The sequence below is a fragment of the Antechinus flavipes genome, chromosome 5, assembly GCF_016432865.1.
Source record: "Antechinus flavipes isolate AdamAnt ecotype Samford, QLD, Australia chromosome 5, AdamAnt_v2, whole genome shotgun sequence".
Classification (NCBI taxonomy): domain Eukaryota; kingdom Metazoa; phylum Chordata; class Mammalia; order Dasyuromorphia; family Dasyuridae; genus Antechinus; species Antechinus flavipes.
The window spans coordinates 279,370,175-279,376,174 of record NC_067402.1 but is presented as its reverse complement, the minus strand read 5'-3'; positions in this window follow the sequence as shown (position 1 = coordinate 279,376,174).

Here is a 6,000-nt window from a genome sequence, read left to right as displayed (position 1 = left end):
AAAGGAACTGCATGGATATAATCAAGACTTAAAAGAGTGTGGGTCCAGAGAGCTGGAGGCCAAAGAAGAGGAATCACTTCCCATCATCCTCCCTGTTCATTCAGGCTCAGATGACACTGACCAGACTCCATGGTCTATGTTTTCATCTCTTTAATTCTGCAACCATAGAATGGGAGGAAGGAAAGAATGTGCCTTTTTTTTTCTTCATAGCAACTTGTCCATCTGCTATCCCTTAAGTGTCCATGGGAAGGGAGACCTCCAGCTGATGGACCGCACCCACCAAGCCAGCGGTTCCAATAGCCGCGAGCATCCCGAGCCGATTGTTCTCCAGTCGGAGGGTAGCGAACATCACACACCAGCAGCCCTGCACATGTTTTCCACTGTGACCTTGCCTTGAGGGTGCTGGGACTCTCGGGGCCTGGATGCTTGGGAATCTTTCTGGGTGACAGGGGGAAGTGCCAAGTGCCACGCCCCAGATATAAAACTCCATCTGGGAACGGGCATGGTGAGAGCCGTTTCCAAGGCCAGTCAGACCATCCTGTTTGATGGTATACAGGGTAATACAAAAATATAATTTGTATTTTTTTTTAATTCATGTGCTTTCGTAGCTGCTGGTAGAACTTAAGCTCTTTGAGGTCCAGAATTTATTTTTGAGCTTTGTATATCTCTGGACCCTATTAGGGCCTTGTGCATAGTAGGTTCTTAATAAATATTTATTAAGTTGAATTCACTTAAACCAAAAGAGTTAGGGGTTTTTGTTTTTTTTATTTTTTTATTTTTTTGGAGCAGGTAATGGAGAAAATGAGTCCAAACATCTCATTTCCGAAAGCAAAATGTGAAAACTCTATGGACTGGAATTTGTGAATCAGTGAAGAGAAAAACATGTCAATTCAGCAGTCATCTGAGCCAGGAGGGAAATCTTTAAATCATTGGGCTTTGGTCCACAGGCAAGGAGATGCGTATGAAGCAGAGCATAACACATGTGCCAGAACTAAGACGCCAAGGTCAATGGGACCATCCTCATGTGGCTCATTAGCTATGTTCTTTCGCAGGTCTTTTTCCATAGACCCTGTGCCTAATCCTAAGAGACAGCTGTCAAATTCTGGGCACCAAGGGGATGAGGTCAAGGAATCTGGATCGTCCAGCTTACCATGGCCATCCTAAGAACTGGAAAAACAACTTGCTTCACAGACAGAGCAAAACGATCAGTTTCTGGAGTCAGAGGGTCTGAGTTCAAATTCAAGAGTTTGGACAAATCACTTCATTTCCCTAAATTTCAGTTTCTTCATCTGTAAAATGAGTAATTGGATTAAATAACCATTCAAGTTCTTTCTAGTTCTAAATGGGTATTTCTTCAATTATGGCATATGAATATAATATTGTCATTGATGAACAGGCTGATTTTAGAAAAGCCTAGAAGGACTTAAATGAATTGATGCTAAGTGAAGTGAGCAGAATCTGGAAAACATTGCACAAAATAAGTGCAAGATCATGTAATGATCCACTACGATAGACTCAATTCTTCTTAGAAATATATTCAAGATTATTCCAATAGACTTGGGATAGAAAATGCCATGTTTACCCAGAGAGAGAAATACGTAGCCTGAATGTGGATTGAAGCATACTATTTTCACCTTTTTTTAATTTGCTTTTTTTCCTCTTATGATTTCCCCCTTTTGTTCTGATTTTTCTTTCCCAACATGACTAATATGGAAATGTGTTTAAAATGAGCATATGTATAATCTATATCAGATTGCTTGGTGTCTGGAGATGGGGAAGGGAAAAAAATTGGAACTCAAAATCTTACAAAAATGGATGTTGAAAACTATCTCTACATGTAATTGGAAAAAATAAAATACTATTGAAATAAAGAGAAATTTTTAAAAAGTTAAAAAATAAATGGACATTCCTGATTCAACAAGCATTTATTAAACATATCCCATGTAAGCCAGGTATATGCTAGATATTGGTGATACAAAGGCAAACCAAATAATTTCTGCCCTCAAGAAGCTTATCTGCTCAAAATCAAATATTCTGCTGATGGGACCTGAACAGATTTGCACAGGCAGGTCTAGATAATTGTTTACTAGGTGGAGGTTAGAACAAGATGTGTTTTAGACAAGATCTTGAAGTTCAAGAAGAAAAATAAAAAAGTCAGCATGTTAGTTTTCCAAGAAAGTCATATGTCTGTAAATCTTGTACTCAAATTTTGGTCATTTACCCATGATAGAATCTGCAGAGAGGCCTGGCCTTCATTTAGTAGGATTGCTCTGGCAAATGGGATACTGTGTAATGGAAAGACCTGAACAAGAAAAGTCAGATTTGTGTTCTAATTCTTGTTTTGTTTCTAACTCTGTGTGTGAAATTGGCCAAATCATTTCCCCTTTGGGGGCCTTAATTTTCTTTTTTCCAAAATGAAAAAAAAGATGATTTTTAAAAATGATGGCAAAAAAAGATGATACCAGGGTCCCATGATCTCTGACTGCCAAAGGCCTGAGACTTATGACACCAGCAGAGATGAAAGACCAGAGAGGACTCAACATATTCTGTGAAGGAATTGTCATTGATATCACATAGTCATGGCTTCTTAGTCCTTTGGTTAACTCTGCTGAAGATTTCCAGGAGTTTGTGGTACAGCTAAAGACATAAATTTTATTTTTCAAGATGTATGAAACATGAAGATAGAAACACATTCAAGAAAAACTCCCTAGGTAGTCAGGCTCTCCAGCACTCTCCAAAGATGTCTCACCTAATTCTTTTGTTCCTATTATAATCCACTTCCAGAATGCCTGCCTAAAGATTTGAACCCTCTCCATTTCTATATGTTGCCCACAGGTATCACAGCCATATCATATCCAGATATGGCTAACCTCTGGAATTGTTTCTCCTCCTGTGCCTTTGGATGATTAAAACAATAGAAAGACCATCCATGGCCATTCAGAGTTAGTACTGCGACATATTCTAGAGAGAAAAAATAGGGCAGATACATAGTTTCTGTGCCAGATGTTCATCTCATTTACTGTGCTCTGTCCAACATCTGGAAAACTAAAGGGAATGCATGTGTGAGGAGGAGCAGGAGGTGACTGGGTAGCTGCTTTTACTCTTTCTGGAAAAAATAGATCACCTCTCCCTTTGGAGACCAATGAAGTCGGAGACTCTTCTTTCAGGATGGGGACGCTCTCAGCCATTCAGTAAATACCAAGCAGGTTAAGGCAACATTTACTGCTTTAATGCAAGCCTTGGTGCCGAAGAATTACGGCACCGTCAATTTAATAAAGATGATATGAGAGGAATGTCTGACAGGGTTTGTTTTCTTCCTTTAGTCTTTTATCTTGTTGTAATCTGAGTACCCAAACCCACTGGCATGGGTGGGACTCTCTTCTCATTGGTGGAGCTCAATGCCCAGCACTCAGGAAGAAAAGAAGGCTCCATGCATCCCTTCGGTTCATCAGATCTGTGGTCACTTAGGGTACTTCTGGCTTCTAACTTCGAGAGACATGATGGATGATATCAATCTTACTTTAGGTGGCTTCTGAAGGAAAAAAAGAATCTGGAAAGAAGCCAATTTGAGAGGAGTGGATGGTCTCCATCATGTCTCTATTTCCAGCTTGCTACACTAGAGATTTGGGGGAGTTTCCCCTTGGATGAGACCTGGGACTTTTCTCTTCTCTTCTCTTGTAAGACTTGGGAAAGGGAAGAAGGTGCCAAGTTGTAAAGGGCTTTCAATGTCAAGGAGACATCTTTCTTTTTACTTTGGAAGTGATGGGAAGTTACTGGAGCTTGTTGGATTAGGGAGTGACATGGTTAGACCTGCACTTTAGGAAGATCACATTGGCTGTGCAGGGGATGGGCAAGGGTGGGAAAAGACTGGGGAGAGCCACGAGGGAGCCATGGTCCTAATTCAGGTGAGATTTGATGAGGGTCTGAGATATTAAGTAGGAAGAAGTCACCTTGAACAGCAAGGCTTTTGAATATTAAATTTTCGTTTCCTATCACCTTTATTAACTCTCATGTCTGCAATAGTTGAATCACTTGAGATTGCTTTCTAACTTGTTTAAAAATCTTCCATATGCAGAATTTGAGTGGGTTTATGTCAAAAGCATAAAAATGTAATGCTTTCTGATTAGTCAGCAAGAGCAACTGATGATTGACATCATGGAAATTTACTCAATGAGTTTCAAGAAAACCTTTGTATAATTGTGGACGGCTTTGAAAAATGGCTATCATGCAGAACCAGGAGATTATTATACACTTCAACAACGATACTGTATGAGGATGGATTCTGATGGAAGTGGATCTCTTCGACAAAGAGAAGATCTAATTCAGTTCCAATTGACCAATGATGGACAGAATCAGCTACACCCAGAGAAGGAACACTGGGAAATGAGTGCATTTTTGTTTGCATTTTTGTTTTTCTTCCAGGGTCATTTTTATCTTCTGAATCCAATTCTTCCTGTGCAACAAGAGAACTGTTCGGTTCTGCACACATATTGTATCTAGGATATACTGTGACATATTTAACAAAATATAGGACTGCTTGCCATCTGGGGAGGGGGTGAAGGGAGGGGAAAAGTCGGAGCAGAAGTGAATGCAAGGGATAATGTAAAAAAATTACCCATCTATATGTACTGTCAATAAAAAGTTATAAAAAAAAAGAAAAATGGCTATCATGGTTTTAGAAGCACAGAATAGTGGGCTCACTAAATGACATACTTATTGTAGTTGAATTCTCTGTAGCATTGCAAGGTAAGTCTTTCAGCTATGCTAGTCCCTAAAATTAGATGAATTTTTTTTTGATTTGTATCACCAAGTTAGAACAAGATTTCCCAAAATAATGAAGAGTATTAAATCACATTTTCACTAATTAATCCTAGCTGAATGTGAAAAAGGTTTTGTACTTTTAAAAAAATGCTATTTTTTAAAAGCAGTGTTTATTTCATTTTTATCTCTCCCTTTAAAATGTCTAATTTTTATCTGGATTTTATGATGCATATTGGCAGAATCTGGGAATTGAACTGTGGCCTCTTCTCACATATTAGCACAGCAAAACATGTACATAATTTGTAAATAAATATACATATATCGGGAGTTTTACGGATACTCAAAAACCTTTGCTCTTAGGAGTTTAAGATCCAGAAAGTTTAAACAATGATGTTCTAGTTGATAATTTGTTTTATTAGTCAAAGTCTGGGCTCATTGACTTGAAAGAAGCAACAGGGCAATTAATAACAATATTATTAACAATAACAGTATGAACATTTAAAATTTTATAGATCTTTGAGGTGCTTTCTTCAAAAGGTTGAGTTATCTATACCCATTATACAGATGAAGAAACAGGTTTTCCTAGCAGCTAGCAAACATGAGATGGGCTTTGGTTCTGAAACTCCTGTAATGCTTTTCCTGAAAGTTCTCACAGCCCTCATTTGGCTGAAACAGCTGTCAGGAAACCCAGCCCCTGGTTCTCCAGGGCCTTAAACTGGCTTTTCTTCCAGGCTTTGCCAGTTTGAGTTTTCTCCTTTTTCTGATTTCACAACTGTGCTTCCTCCCATCTGCTTTGCATTGGTCTGCTCTTTGTTCATATTTAATGTCTTCCCCTTTCCATTATCAGGCTACTGCCTCCCCCAGCTAGAGATCATTTATATAATCTAATTGATACTCTTTCTCTAGTCTGCCAATATAATCCTGTTTTTTTTTTTTTTCCCCAGAATCCACCTGCATCTCTGCCCACAAAGATTTGCAAAGCGAATGTGCTTCTGGGAGCTTTCCTTTCATTTTCCCCTGAGTGATTCCTTCTGAGAATAAACCAATCCCATCGCCGATTGAAAAGATTTACATTTCTGTAGGACTCTACTTAGAGAGAAGTCTTTTATCTGTGTTGGTAGAGGGAATGTCCTCACCTGGGAGTTCTCTATCCTAATGACATTTCAGGACCAGTTCCTTTTTCTACATTAGCTGGAGATAAGGGATCAGTTTTGGGACTCGAGGATCTTTCTCTCTGTC